At 42.3% G+C, this 15,167-nt stretch overlaps 1 pseudogene; it reads right to left on the minus strand.

The window, feature by feature from the left end:
• Positions 1–6,328: 6,328 nt before the first annotated feature.
• LOC147464649 (uncharacterized) overlaps positions 6,329–15,167 on the minus strand; it is a 39,665-nt pseudogene continuing 30,826 nt past the window's right edge.

A 15,167-nucleotide genomic window follows, 5' to 3' on the forward strand; every position in this document is an offset into this window, starting at 1 on the left:
AAGTGTCCCTTATGCTTCCTTATGCTCTCAGCAAGTGCAAGTATGCTTCACAATTGCAAAAACATGCAAAAATCACTCAATTAAGCCTTTGCTAAAATTTTGCGTTTTTTGACTCCGCCTTTTGGCTTTTGGTCAACAAAAATAGGGAAAAACACCCAAGTCAATATGTTACTAGGGTAAAACCTACCCTCTTAACCCACTGGTGCAGTCAGAATTTTCAAAATTGGTCTCCAGAACCCCCTTGAGACATCCTACGCGTAGGATGTCTATGTTTACAAAATTGCAGGTTTTCTTCACAGAACCCTTGCAAATGCTCTTTTATATGCACAACATCAGTTAGTCATACAAAAATATCCACAAAAGCTTGTTTAATGCATTTTTACCCTCAAAAGCACACTTTTTCGTGATTTCAAATGCAATCAAGCACTTTAGCAAATAATTCAATGATGAATAGCTCTAGATCAGAATCAAATCACTTACCTAAAGCTACTCCTACAAACCATATGGGGTTTTGCATCTATGAGTAGAAAAACGCTTCATTGCCACACACGGACTAGTAAACGCTTTTATCACCTCACAAATCACTCGACCACCAACAACTACTCTAATCCACATATCCTAACTAAACCTATCTAGTCGCAGACCCTCGGCAAGACACACGCTTCCTGGCTATCCACTTGATCGCGGAATATCCTCTTCCGGATCCACTTAAGAAAAACGCTTTTTTTTAGCCGAAACTAAATCTAGCAACCATCACACAAGTGTTAGTAGGAAACCTACTTAGGTCCTTGTGTCCCCGGCAGCGGCGCCAATGTTGGACGGGAGAGACTCACACACCCATGAAGTGCATACAAACACTACCTAGATCAACATAATGTCAATCGAGGACACAGATGACACGATAGGCACACGGAGGAAATCTCTTAAGCTTGTCAGGCTGAGACCATCCTACACATACAACACTCAGGAAGGCCAACTAAACCACAATCAAGAACCTCACTGCTCTCAACTACACCACCTAGCCACATACACACATGCGGAAGGTAACTCACCTAATCATGCCAGATTCATACGAAACTTAAGGAACACCATCCCCTCACTAGGATACACCTGTCCATAAGCTTCTATACTCAAAACCCTCACTCTAAACCCATCTGCGGAAAACGCATAGGATGACAGAGCCGAATTTTGAAAGTGCTCGAAACTGAAATTTATGAGTACCTATGCGTAGCTTATGTCGCCACGATTCTATAGACTACTAGCACACAAAAAACAAACATCATTTGATACACTTACGGCCACAAATAGCTAGTAGATACGTCGGCGTGTGCGCTTCGTCTCGCGTGGAATGCTTGGCGTTGTCGCGTAGCTCTCCTCGAGCCTACCGCAATGGTGCAATCGGATCTCCAATGTGTTGAGCGAGCCGGGCGTAGCGGGAGGATGAAGCTCACACTCACTCTCTTTCTCTCTCTCACATAGTAGACGGCAGTGCTAAAACTTTGATTATGATTAAAGTCCTTTTACAAAATGACCTAGGTACCTTATATACTAAGGCTACCTTAGGTTTAACCAAAAATGGGGTTGAAAGGGTCAAATGGCTTTGTATTTACAATCTTGAAGTGCCATTACACTCCGGCTTCTGAAACTAGAATAACTACTCATTACAAATGACGTTTATAGCCATAATCCGCAGCATTTCATAACTCGCAAAAGATAAGACTTTGGTACGAAACTTGAGTTATGTTGTGTTGTTGACCCAGCGGTCAACACTTGGGTAGGGTTCCCACCTCAAGGTTATTCCTACCTTGCCTAAGATCCTAGGTAATAACTTTTAACACTAACCTTTGGAGGTCTTGAATGAAGCTAACCCTAAGGTCTTTTGAGCTCCATTATGTGCACATGTCTATATTCTACCTCTTGTTCCCATTCATCTTTGCAATATTAAATGATCAGTTTAATATGAGAAAGTCTTTTTGAAATAGGTAGATATTACATTTTATGACATTACCTCTCTCTTGAAACCATAGTCGTCCTGGACTATGAGGTAGAGAAGATAAAGTCTTAGTCATTAGTCTACATTTCTTAGCGGATAGGCCATCTCATTGGTTCGTTTTAAGATTTGGAAAGGACCATTGTATCTTTTTGATAATTTAGCATAATACTTTTGATAACGCGTAAGATTTTTGCTCGTAGTTTGCCTCAATTGAGCCTTGGGAAACTTAAGTAGGACCCAATCATTTTTCTTGAAGGCTAAGTCCCATCTGTGCTTGTCAATAACAGCTTTTTGCCTTTGTTGGGAGATGGATATAGCCTCAATCTTTTGAAAATATTCTTGTAGGTCTCGGCTATACTCATCAGCGCGAAGATCTTCCCATGTACCTTAAGTAGCAAGGGACTTTTTGGTCTTTCGTCAATGATCTCAAAAGGAGTCTTCCCTGTATATAGTGTTATTGTACGCATACTCTACAAGGGGTAGGTATCTCTCCCATTGGGAACGTTGATCTACTTTCGTAACATAGGTCTTGAGTAGATCTAGAATCGTGAGGTTAGCTATTTCACTTTGGCCATCCGTTTGTGGGTGATAGACTGAAGAGAAATCTAGCCTTGTAACTAGATTCTCAAAGAGACCCTTCCCAAAATTATTGGTCATTTGAGGATCTCTATCCGACACGATTGATGTTGGCAAGCCATGGTGTTTGAAAATTTGGGCTATAAAGAGGTTTGCCATTTGGTGCGCCTTAATAGTCTTTTTGACAAGTATAAAGTGTGTTTGTTTGCTAAACCTGTCGACTATTGTCCATATTTGCATATTCCCATGGATAGGCTTGGGTAATCCAAAGATAAAATCCATGGATATACTCTCCCATGGTGAATTAGGGATTGGTAATGGCTGGAGTACCCCAGGTTGCTTCCCTATATCATACTTTGTCTTTTGGCATACGATGCATTTTCAAACATACTCTTGTATGTCTACTTTTATGGTAGGCCAATAGAAGTATGTTTCTACTTCTCAAAGAGTAGGTTGCCCTCTATGCCCCGCATAGGGAGGAGCATGGGATTCATACATTACTTTGTCATGAAGGGAGTGAGTAACACATAGCCTATTGCATGGAGAAGGTAACCATCCTGCAAGGTGAATGGTTTTTCTTTCTTCCCTAAGGCAAGGGATGAAATTACATCCTTCAAATCGGGGTCAATAGCATACTCATCTATCATGGAAGATAGATCATTGTCAGTTGCTATGGACACCGCATTTCCCCTTGGTCATCATGATAGTGCATCGGCCACTTGATTGTGCTTGTGAGCAATATGAAAATTGAATTGTGAAAGAAAATTTTCCCACCTCATTTGTTTGTCGGAGAGCTTGGTTTGTGTCATGAAGTACTTAAGACTTTGGTGATCCGTTAGTAGGATCCCCAAAAGATAGTGCTTCCATGTGTCAAGGGCATGTATGACAGATAGCAATTCCTTTTCGTAGATGCCCAATACTCGCTCATCGGAATCGAGTCTTCGACTCTGATATGCTATGGCATGCCCTTCTTGAAGCAAGAATGCTCCAAGGCAATCTCCACAAGCATCACATTGGACCTCACATGGTTTTGAGAGATCCGGCAATGTAAGCACAGGTTGAAAAGTAAATTTTTCTTTAAGGTTCTCAAAAGCATTTTGTTCTTTGGCAATCCATATACTTAACATTCTACTTTGTCAAGTCATGTAATGGTCTTGCTATTTGTGAGAATATAGCTATGAAGCATCTATAGTATGCACACATACCAATAAAGCTTTGGAGCTCCTGTAGATTCCTTGCGTTATGCCATCCTTTTATTACCTCTAACTTGGTTGGATCCATACGGATACCATCTTGCGAGATAATGTGACTTAAGTATTGAATCTCTTGAAGGAAAAATTCACTCTTCTTTTGATTAATGACAAGTTTATTCTCCCTCAATGCTTGAAAAATTACCTAGAGATGTTGCTTATGCTCCTCAATAGATTTGGAGTAGATGATGATATCATCGCAGTAAACTTGCGGCAGGGTCTGAAGATTTTCTCCATTAAGCAGTTGAAAGTGTCTAGAGAATTTGTCAAGCCAAAAGGCATGACAAGGTATTCATATAAAGACCAACATTGTGTGAATGTGGTCTTTACGATATCTTCATTCACTATCCTTATTTGATGATAGCCACTTTTAAGGTCAATCCTACTAAAGTAGGTCGAGCCTTGTAGATTATCAAACAGATCTTCTACCCACAGTACAAGAAATATTACTTTGATAGTGATCTGGTTTAGTGCTCTGTCACATTAGCAAAAATATGAACCCCAAAAGGGCCTTGTAAGGATCCCTAATTTTAAGGGATTAAGGCAAAAAAATGTGTGTGATTTAGGAGAGAAGAGCATTCAATGAGGGTTTTCTCATAGGATTTTTTTTGGGTTGTCATAGGATTTTTGTAGGCTGAAATAGAGCCTGGGGGGGTATTAGGTACATTCTCTCTCTACCCAAAAGAGTGGTGGCCCTTATGACAATAACTACCCTACCCCCTTTCTTTTGCCACATCATCAAGGGCGTCCATAACCCCCGCCCTTTTTCAAGAAAAATTCAAATAAACCTCATTTTTACTCAAAACTTCTCCCCAACCTATATGCATACCCAAAAATCAAATTTTTCTCTCAAAATCTCACTGCTAGACCTGCAAAATGTCAAACTTTCCACCTTTTCTCAGTTCCCTCCAAAATCACTCCCCTCTCTCACACTCCTCTCCCTCTCTCTTCTCTCTTCTATTTTTCATCACAAACTCTTTCTCCTTCCCTCTCCTTGTTGCAGGTCCACTCCACAGCTCTCCACTCCATAGCTCTACTGCAGCTCTCCATCCCATAGCTCTCCTCTCCACTCCGTAGCTCTGCAGCTCTCCATTCCATAGTTGTCCACTCCATAGCTCTCCTCTCCACTCCGTATCTCTGTTGTAGCTCTTCATACCATAGGTCTCTTGCTTGATGCCAACTTTATCCCCCTTTCCATGGAGCTAAGTGACATTACAAACCTCCCATCCGCAGCAAGATCTCCAAGTTCAAAAATGGTGTCTCTACATGTTCGACTGCCAAAGGACTTCGCACCCTTAAAACGTCAATACTTGTAAATTGCACAACAACACCATGATACATGTCACACCAATGTGGACCTTTGGGTGCATGGTTGCCTCTACCCTAATGATCAATGTGTATTCAACATTCAATAGCCTTGCTTATTCTTACAATATGTAGAGAGGGGAGCAAGGTCTTCTTGGTGGACACTGCAAGTGATTGTTGACTATTGGAGCTAATAGCACACAATGGTCTTTGCATCAATGCCAACTTCTTTCCCATACCACTAGTGGATTGCGCGAAAGGATCATTCATGCAGAGGAGGAAGTGCAAACTGCTAAGCTACACGTGGAAGAGAAAAATGCTAAGATTGCAAAGCTTAAAGATAAGATCCTGCATCTTAAAAAGACGCCCTTAGGTGCAAGGAAACATAAGAGGAGATTCTCATCCATAGAGACTTTAGCCCCCGAAGGCGGTGCTCAAAAAATAAGGGTTACAGCTACAAGGTGCATTTTGCTATGCTCCAATACATACTTTAAATTTCTTCTGTGGTAATGTTTTGTCGCTTCTTCTAGGAATTTTATCCAAGAGCTGTGTGGCCACATCCAAGAGGATCTCATCCATTTGTTGAGTTTGTGCCTCAAGAAATCGGATGTCGTAGCCCGTTTACAAGCACCAAATATAGAACATTCTATTTCCTTGTCAATGAGGAGCCCTCCTTGGAGGAGATGGAGATCCCGCATTTGGCAATGGGTGGGGTGTTGCCAAATAGTAAAGATCCCACGCCTGCCCCTATAGATGTCCAGAGTGAGCAAAGATTGCAAGCCGTCAAATATACCCACTTCTTGGAAGGGGAAATTACAGTGAGAGAGCATATTTCTGGCACCTTCGAGGTGCCCGACCTCAACAATCGTGACCCAGGTGCAATACCCAAAGTGGAGATCAACCGCCTAAACAACATAATGATTGAAGATGAAGAGTATCTATTCTTGTATGATCTGGAAAAGGCTTTTGGTGAGCGGTTAGATGAGTGCTTAAGCCTTATATGCACAAAGATGGAGTTCCCTCTTGATCCTGCACCAAAACATACAGATGACAAGTTGCTTCCATTAAGGGACTCTGTCAGAGCAGAGTAAAGTCACGAATGAGGAGTTTGTTGCAACAGAAGCAGGATTGTTGCCAACCAAACTCCTATCCGCCCTGACTTGTCTGGTTCGCACAATCCCCGCACAGTTGATGAGAGCAAATCCTATATCAACCTTGAAGCCACACCAAGTATGGATGATGAGGATAACGCCTCGCATGAAATAAGGCCTCGTTCATGAGAGTAATACTCATCCTTTCTAGTCTTTGTTTCTTCACAATTTGACACTCGTCTAGCTAGAGCACACACGTCAACTTTGATCCTAGCGCTACAAAATGTCAAAAATAACATATGAAAAACCATAATTTGGAAAACAAAACTGACTACGCATTGTTGTAGCCTCATCATTAGATGGTACACCATAAAAATGTACCATTGCCATTTGAAGCTTTCTCAAATCAACAAAAATATTATTTGACATTGAGTAAGGAAATCCCTTGTCCACTCTGTCTGCACCGACGCTTGCATTGGTATGTTTTCTTACTCCTTTTGACCTCTTGGTAAAGGTGGATGAAGACATTATCTCCTCTATGTGCAAATAGCCCCCTATTCGAAAGTACACATCCTAGTTCAAAGCCTTCTTAGCAAGATTGACCTTAAATGGTATAGGAAAAACATTCTCAGTAATTCCTCTTTCCCTTAAAGCATCCTTAAGGAGACCATATAAGGCAACGTAGCCCTTAGTACTAATTCCCACTTCATCACAAGTGGCAATGTTGGACAAGAAAGATTGCCCAATTTTGTGCTTCTTGAAGGAGTCTGCAACTTCCTTTGTCACTTGGAGGAAGTGGTTTGCCTCTTTTGCAATCACCTCAAGCAGGCTAGTCTCTTTGAAAATGCAGTGTCCCCCTTGTGGATGTAGCAAAGCAGGTCACATGGCAACCACAACATGTTGTTGTCTTCAAAGCTCACAACATACTTGAGTATGTGCACATGCATATACTCAATGATGGTGTGAAAAGTGTCATTGTGGAGTTGCATAGGTTTTTGTAAATCGATTGTGCAAGTGAAGAAGCCGTGAAGATCATTGCGTCCAACGTATTTGGTGTCCTCTAGGAAAGAAGGAACCGCAAAAGGGGGGTGTGTGGCTCTTTTGATGATGTTGCTGCGTGGGAGGAGCATGTGTTGCCATGGTGATCTCTCTCTCTCTCTCTCTCTCTCTCTCTCTCTCTCTCTCTCTCTCTCTCTCTCTCTCTCTCTCTCTCTCTCTCTCTCTCTCTCTCTCTCTCTCTCTCCAATGGTGATAGACAAATAAGCATCTTATATACCCCCCCCCCCCCCCCCCCCCTCGTTGCAAAAAAAAAAAACCCAAAGCTCTTTGAGATACACACAAACACACATAGGTGCACACACAAACACTTAAGCAAAATGTAAAAAATTCAATCAATGGTAGTGATACTATAACGACAAAGAAGTTTTGTGTTTCCAGTAAACAACATGCTTTACAACGTGGCATCAAATTCGGTCACATTGATCTATCAGATCAACGTAAAGACAGTGCACTGCCAACCCTCCACTCCTCTTGCACTTCATGGTTGCCTCCATCCGCCTACCGATATGAAACAACAAAAAAGCTTTTAGAAGACTAACATTGGGATACATGTAGACAACATAAAAATCTAACTGACTTTGTGCCGATTGAGACGAAAATAGGCATCTTTGATATCTTCATAGCCCAAGATAATCAAGTGTTCTCGTATGTTGGAGAGAATCCAATGGTCATTGACATGCACAATCTCAAAAACACCATTTGACAAAGTAATGGGTATGTCAAATGTCACAAAATCAGCAACACTGGATTGTAGGGTATCCACTTTCCACTCTTACACATCCAATGCTCATAGTGGAAACGTAGGTACAAATTAGTGGCTCAAAAAGCATAAGGGCATCATGCTCTCTCACCTTTCCCCAAGCATAGGAGAGAGAGGATCCTTTGCAATGGGTGTCCTCTTTTGGAGCTTCAACCATGGAAGCTCTAGGAGTGTCATTGCATATAGTTCTTTTGGGGCAAGAACGATAGCCATGTCCTTGCTCCTCACACTTAAAGCATTTATGGTCTTTGCAAAAGGCCTCTAACTCTTCAGGAAAGAGTTTATTTTTACATTTTTAAACTCCTTTCTCCTTTGCCTTGTTATTGTTGTTGTTGGTGGTGGTGGTGTTGCCTTGGGAAGAGTTTTGAGCAGTGTTCTTTCCTTTAGATTCATTTCGGTCTTTGTTTTCCATGGGCTTAGTATTCCTTCTAGCCCCTTGTTGGAAATTGATCCTTGAAGCAAACATAGTGTAGTGGATGACTTCGGTGATAGTACTAGACCGTTGTGAGTTGACATACTCGGCCATTTCTTCAGGTAATCCCGCACAAAATTTTTGCTTTTGCTCGACAAAGTCTATCTTTTGAAAGATTGCAGCTTTGAGATGTAAATCCCAAAATTTGTCCACATACTTGTGGATAGACTCATTGGAAAGTAGCTTCAAACTTTGCCATTCGATGAGCACTTTGTCCTTGGCATCGCTTGCAAGGAATTGCTTCATTATGGAAACTCGCAGAGTTTTCCATGTTCTTGGGGCTTTGCCATTCGCGCGAAGACTAGTCCACCATTGACGGGCAGATTTTTGAAAGTGATTCTTCACAAAGAGGATCAAGGGCAATTAAAATTACCTTGACATATCTTTACAACAATGCCCATGGTGTCGAAATCTATGAAGATTCACTGGATAGGACTTGTGTTAAGATAGAGGACACACAAACCAACTTCTAAGCGAAACCCATGGTAAATTACCAAGGAGATCGATACGTAGGTAGGGACGGGGCTATGTACTTAGCCATGGACAAGCCTAACGAGGTCAACAAAATGGGAAGATTGGTTTCCAAGAGGCGTGCAATGGACATTACTCCAATACATCCACCGGCCATGGAACCACTGACCCCAGTAAATCAGGCCAAGTATGTGAACTCGATACTTGTGAAAAGAATCATGATTGATGATACCTCAATAGGAATCTACTACATGGATGATACAAAAGCTCACGTAAGAGTATTTTATCGCACAACGTATCCATGCATGAGTTCTTTATCCAAAACAACGATTTTGTGTGTGTATGTCGACGATGTGCCACTTCTTAATGTGACATTCCAAGACATACATAGGTAAAATTTTGAAGCCATACCAGAAGGTGAAGCCCAAAGGTACACCTACCAAGGTTTCCCAATGATGAATAGATTTTCTACTATAGGAAAACCATGAGTAATGCCGCAAGATTTGCAGGGTTTGTCAACATGTGGGGGCATACCTAGACAAAGGTCTTCCAAACCCTTCCAGATCTAGCACCTATAGGAAGCACATTCTAGCAACTTGGAATGCAAGAATGAAATGGTTTTTATTTGGCCATGCAAGGGCCATACCAACCACAAACACCTTATACACAGAATTTGATCCAACCACCAATACGGTATCGACCATCTTATGTACAGTATCAAATACCAAACCAACAAAGGATGGTTTCAGACCCTCCCAAGTGCAAAAATGGGTCAAGAAAACTTTCAATGGGAATGGAGATCCCTATGAACATGTTGCTCTCTACAGGCAAGTGATAAGAGCAGAACATGCTATGAATTTCAGAACATAGTATGTGTTAGGAAATAAGACGTAGCTAAATAGATAATTGAGTAGATTACTTAATGGAGAGAGACAAATTTATATACACGAGATTATAGTGTAGAGAGAGAGAGAGAGAGTACACACGATATACGTGGTTCACCCAATGTGGGCTACGTCCACGGGAAAGCAGCCACTCAATGGCTTTGGTACTTCAAAACAAGAAGTAGTTTACAAAGGGATTATACCCTTAATGGAGCTCCCGCCTTGCTTCACTCTCACCACCTCACACTCACCTTGTTGCATCAACTTCACACTATGAAATGTGTGTAGAAATGGCCTCCTTTTATAGGCCAAAAGGGCTGCCCTCTCTTATGAGAGACAGCCATGTGTAGCCGCCCTTGTGCGAATAAGTCCAAATCGGACCCTCCAATCCGCCCATGTGTGGTCGCCCTTGAGAAGACAAGTCCGCTTTTGAATTCGGCCACCGGCCACCGGCCATTGGCCATTGACTACCGGCCACCGGCCAACCGACCATAATATTCCGGGGGGCCTTTAAAGTTGCCCCTGATTCTTGTCCGTGAAAATTTTGGTTTCCGGTGAGTGATTTTCCTTCACGCACGATGGCTTCTCCTCATAATGGGGGCCTTACAAATGTGCGCTTTTACCACAGAAAATTACAAGGGTAAATCAGGCTCCATACTTAACAATCTCCCACTTGGAGACTGATCTCCAAACCAAACCTGTGACTGCTTTCCATTCTGGCTTTTTATCCTTGAATGCCGATTGAAGATGAGCAAAAGCTCAACTTCTCCTTGTTGACCACCTTTGTAAACATGTCTGCAGGATTTTCACTTGTATGCACCTTTCCTAGCTTTAGTTGTCCCTCTTCCAAAAGAGTGCGTATGAAGTGATATCTCACCTCAATGTGCTTTGTCCTTGAATGAAAGGCTGAGTTCTTCGCAAGATGGATAGCGCTTTGGCTATCATTGTACAATACACAATTGTCTTGTTTGAATCCAAGCTCTTCTAAGAATCTGTGAAGCCACAGAATTTCTTTGCTTGCCTCCGTCATTGCTACATACTCTGCTTCCGTGGTAGAAAGTGAAACCACTTTCTGCAGCTTTGAAGCCCAGCTTACTGCTGTGCGAACACATAGCCAGTAGTGCTCCTTCGAGTATCTTTGTCACCTGCCATATCTGCATCAGCATACCCTTCTAGAAAAATATCAGTTCCTCCAAAATACAAAGCATTTGTTGTTGTCCCTTTTAGATACCTAAGTATCCACTTCACAGCTTGCCAATGCTCTTTACCTGGGTTGTCCATGAACCTACTCACAACTCCCACTGCATGTGCAATGTCTGGCCTTGTCCAGACCATAGCATACATTAGAGAACCTACCGCTGCAGCATATGGAACTTTAGACATATAGGCTATCTCCTCTTGTGTCTTTGGACACATATCCTTCGTTAGTTTAAAATGACCAGCCAAAGGTGTAGAAACTGGTTTGGCATTTTGCATTGCAAACCTTTCTAGTACCTTCTTGAGATAGCTTTATTGTCTTCTTCGTCCTGTCCCTTGATATTTTCATACCAAGTATCCTCTTTGCAGCACCTAAATCTTTCATTGAAAAAGATTTGGACAGCTCCTCTTTTAGGTCTTTGATGTCCTGCATGTTAGCACTTGCAATCAACATGTCATCAACATACAACATTAGGATGATGAATTTCCCATCTCCCAAATTCTTCGTGTAGACGCAGTGATCCGAGTTGCATCTTGTGAATCCATGATCCAACATCCATCGATCAAACTTCAAGTACCATTGTCTTGATGCTTGCTTTAAACCATACAAGCTCTTCTTTAATCTGCAAACCATTTTCTCCTTACCTTTTACTTCATACCCCTTTGGTTGAAGCATGTAGATTTCCTCCTCTAAGTCACCATGAGGGAATGCCGTATTTACATCCATTTGCTCGAGATTTAGATCATGAGCAGCCACAAGGCTTAAGACAAGCCTAATTGAGTTCATTTTTACAACAGGAGAAAATATTTCATTGAAGTCAATACCTTTCTTTTGAGAAAAACCTTTTACCACAAGCCTAGATTTGTACCTTTTCTTCCCACCTTCTTCTTCCTTTATCTTGTACACCCATTTGTTTTGAAGTGCCCGCTTACCTTTAGGCAACTCAACCAACTCCCATGTTTGGTTCTGATGTAGTGAGTCCATCTCCACTTGCATGCTCTTCGTCCATTCTTCTTTGGATTCATGTTGCATAGCTTCTTCATATGATTCCGGCTCTCCAGAATCTGAGATCAAGAGATGGTTGAAGGAAGGAACAAACCTTTCTGGAGGTCTACTTGCTCTTGTAGATCTTCGGGGAATAGGTTGAGGCTCCTCATTTGGTTGATGTTGTTGCACATTGTCACCGTTTGCAGTCCTTGAGTCTTCACCGTCCTCAAGCTCCATGTACTCATCACCTGTTTCTTTTGTTTGTTTTCTTTTCAAGTAATCTTTGTACATATTTTGTTCATTAAAAATTACATCCCTACTCCTTAAGATTTTACCATCTTCAGGATTCCATAGGCGATACCCAAAGTCTCCTTCTCCATAGCCAATGAAGAAACACTTTTTGGACTTTGCATCTAACTTTGATCTTAGGCTTCTATCTATGTGCATGAAAGCCTCACACCCAAACACTTTGAGAAATGCATAATTCACCGGTTTACCTGTCCATGCCTCTTCTGGAACTCCCCCATCCAATGCCGTTGAGGGTGACCGATTGATTAGGTACACAGACGTACTTACAGCTTCCGCTCAAAGTTCAAGCGGTAGGCCTGCATGTAGCCGCATGCTTCGTGCTCGTTCCATAATTGTCCTGTTCATCCTTTCCGAATCCCATTTTGTTGAGGTGTCCTTGGGGTTGTCCTTTGCCTCCGAATTCCATTGCTAGCACAAAAGCTTTCAAAAGCTTGGCTGCAATATTCACCTCCATTGTCGGATCTGAGGCATTTAACCTTGGTACCTGTTTCATTCTCCACAAAGGCTTTCCACCTTTGAAATATGGAAAATACATCGGATTTATTCTTCATGACATAAACCCATGTTTTTCTAGTCGCATCGTCTATGAATGTTACATAGTACAATGAGCCACCAAGTGATGGTGTACTTGCAGGACCCCAAACATCAGAATGAACCAACTCAAGTTTTTAATTTTTTCTTTCATTTCCTGATTTTTGAAATTTTACCCTCTTTTGTTTACCATAAACACAATCTTCACAGAACTCTAAGTCCACTTCTTTCAAACCTGGTAGAAGCTTCTTTGTTTGAAGGATTTGCATTCCTTTGGCACTCATATGCCCAAGTCGGTAGTGCCACACCGCACTGTCAACTTTTGTAGTTGCTGCACAAGCTGAAGGTTGCGTGCTAATAGCACACAAGTAAAGTGTACTGACTTTTTCACCCTTGGCAACCACCAAAGATCCCTTTGAGATCTTCCACCGTTTGTTTCCGAATGCAATGTTGTGACCTTCATCGTCCAATTGTCCTGTAGAGATCAAATTTTTGCGAAGAGAAGGAACATGCCTAACATCTTTAAGCTTCCATTCATTTCCGTTAGCAGTTTTGATAGAAACTGTACCTTTGCCGACAATCTCACAAGCTTCATCATCTCCCAAGTATACATACCCAAAATTACCTTTGGTGTAGTCTTGGAAATGTTGCTTGTGTGGTGTCGCATGGAATGAAGCCCCGGAATCTACTATCCAGGAATTAGACACATTGTCTAATGAGAGAATTAGAGCATCTTGCTCTACTTTACCTGCCACATCGGCCTCCGATGTTGGCTTATTGTCTTGAGACTCTGTCTCTTTCTTCTTCTTGGACCAGCAATCCTTCTTGACGTGGCCCTTCTTGCTGCAGTTCCAACATTCAAGAACTGACTTTGTGTGTGACTTGCTCCGCCTTGAGCGATCACGTCCCTTTTGGTTTTTGAACCTCTCCTTAAGCCTTCCTCTTGTTTCCGCTGATAGTGCAGCACTTGATGATTCTCCTGTGCTTCTCCTTCGCATTTCCTCGCTTAGGAGAACACCCACAACATCATCAAACTTAAGAGTATTTGTGCTAGAGATAGAATTACTTACAGCCATCACAAGGCTGTCCCAACTATCCGGTAGAGATGATAGTATAAGGAGAGCTCTCACTTCGTCATCGAAATTGATTTTCACTGATCGAAGTTGAATTATGTTTGTGTTAAAGTCATTTAGGTGTTCTGCAACTGAACCATTCTCTGCCATCTTTAGATTGAACAAGCGCTTCATAAGAAATACCTTATTGGATGCCGATGGTTTCTCGTAGAAGTCGTCAAGTGACTTCATCAAGTCCTCCGTGGTCTTCATCTCCGAAACATTGAAGGCCACCGTTGACGCCAAGCTTAACCGGATTGTTCCCAGTGCCTTTCGATCAAGGACAATCCATGCTTCATCTGCCATTGTTGCGGGCTTCTTCGCAAGACCGCCCAGTGGCAAATAGAGGTCCTTCTGGTAGAGATAGTCTTCAATCTTCATCTTCCAATGTTGGTAGTTTTTGCCGTTGAACTTCTCAATCTTGAGCTTCCCCTCCTCCTCCATAACTCCCACTCAATTCAAGGAATCCTTTCCTTGAGATAATTTAGCTACGAGCAAACCTTGCTCTGATACCAGTTGTTAGGAAATAAGACGTAGCTAAATAGATAATTGAGTAGATTACTTAATGGAGAGAGACAAATTTATATACACGAGATTATAGTGTAGAGAGAGAGAGAGAGAGAGAGTACACACGATATACGTGGTTCACCCAATGTGGGCTACGTCCACGGGAAAGCAGCCACTCAATGGCTTTGTTACTTCAAAACAAGAAGTAGTTTACAAAGGGATTATACCCTTAATGGAGCTCCCGCCTTGCTTCACTCTCACCACCTCACACTCACCTTGTTGCATCAACTTCACACTATGAAATGTGTGTAGAAATGGCCTCCTTTTATAGGCCAAAAGAGCTGCCCTCTCTTATGAGAGACAGCCATGTGTAGCCACCCTTGTGCGAATAAGTCCAAATCGGACCCTCCAATCCGCCCATGTGTGGCCGCCCTTGAGAAGACAAGTCCGCTTTTGAATTCGGCCACCGGCCACCGGCCATTGACTTCCGACCACCGGCCATTGGCCATTGACTACCGGCCACCGGCCAACCGACCGGTTGTTTTCCGACCACTTTCCGACCGCCGTCCGGCCATAACATTCCGGCGAAAAGGAATATTCCGACCCGAGGCCTTTAAAGTTGCCGCTGATTCTTGTCTGTGAAAATTTTGGTTTCCGGTGAG

This window comes from Adiantum capillus-veneris, chromosome 1 (assembly GCF_014529385.1).
Source record: "Adiantum capillus-veneris isolate H3 chromosome 1, ASM1452938v2, whole genome shotgun sequence".
NCBI classification, from domain to species: domain Eukaryota; kingdom Viridiplantae; phylum Streptophyta; class Polypodiopsida; order Polypodiales; family Pteridaceae; genus Adiantum; species Adiantum capillus-veneris.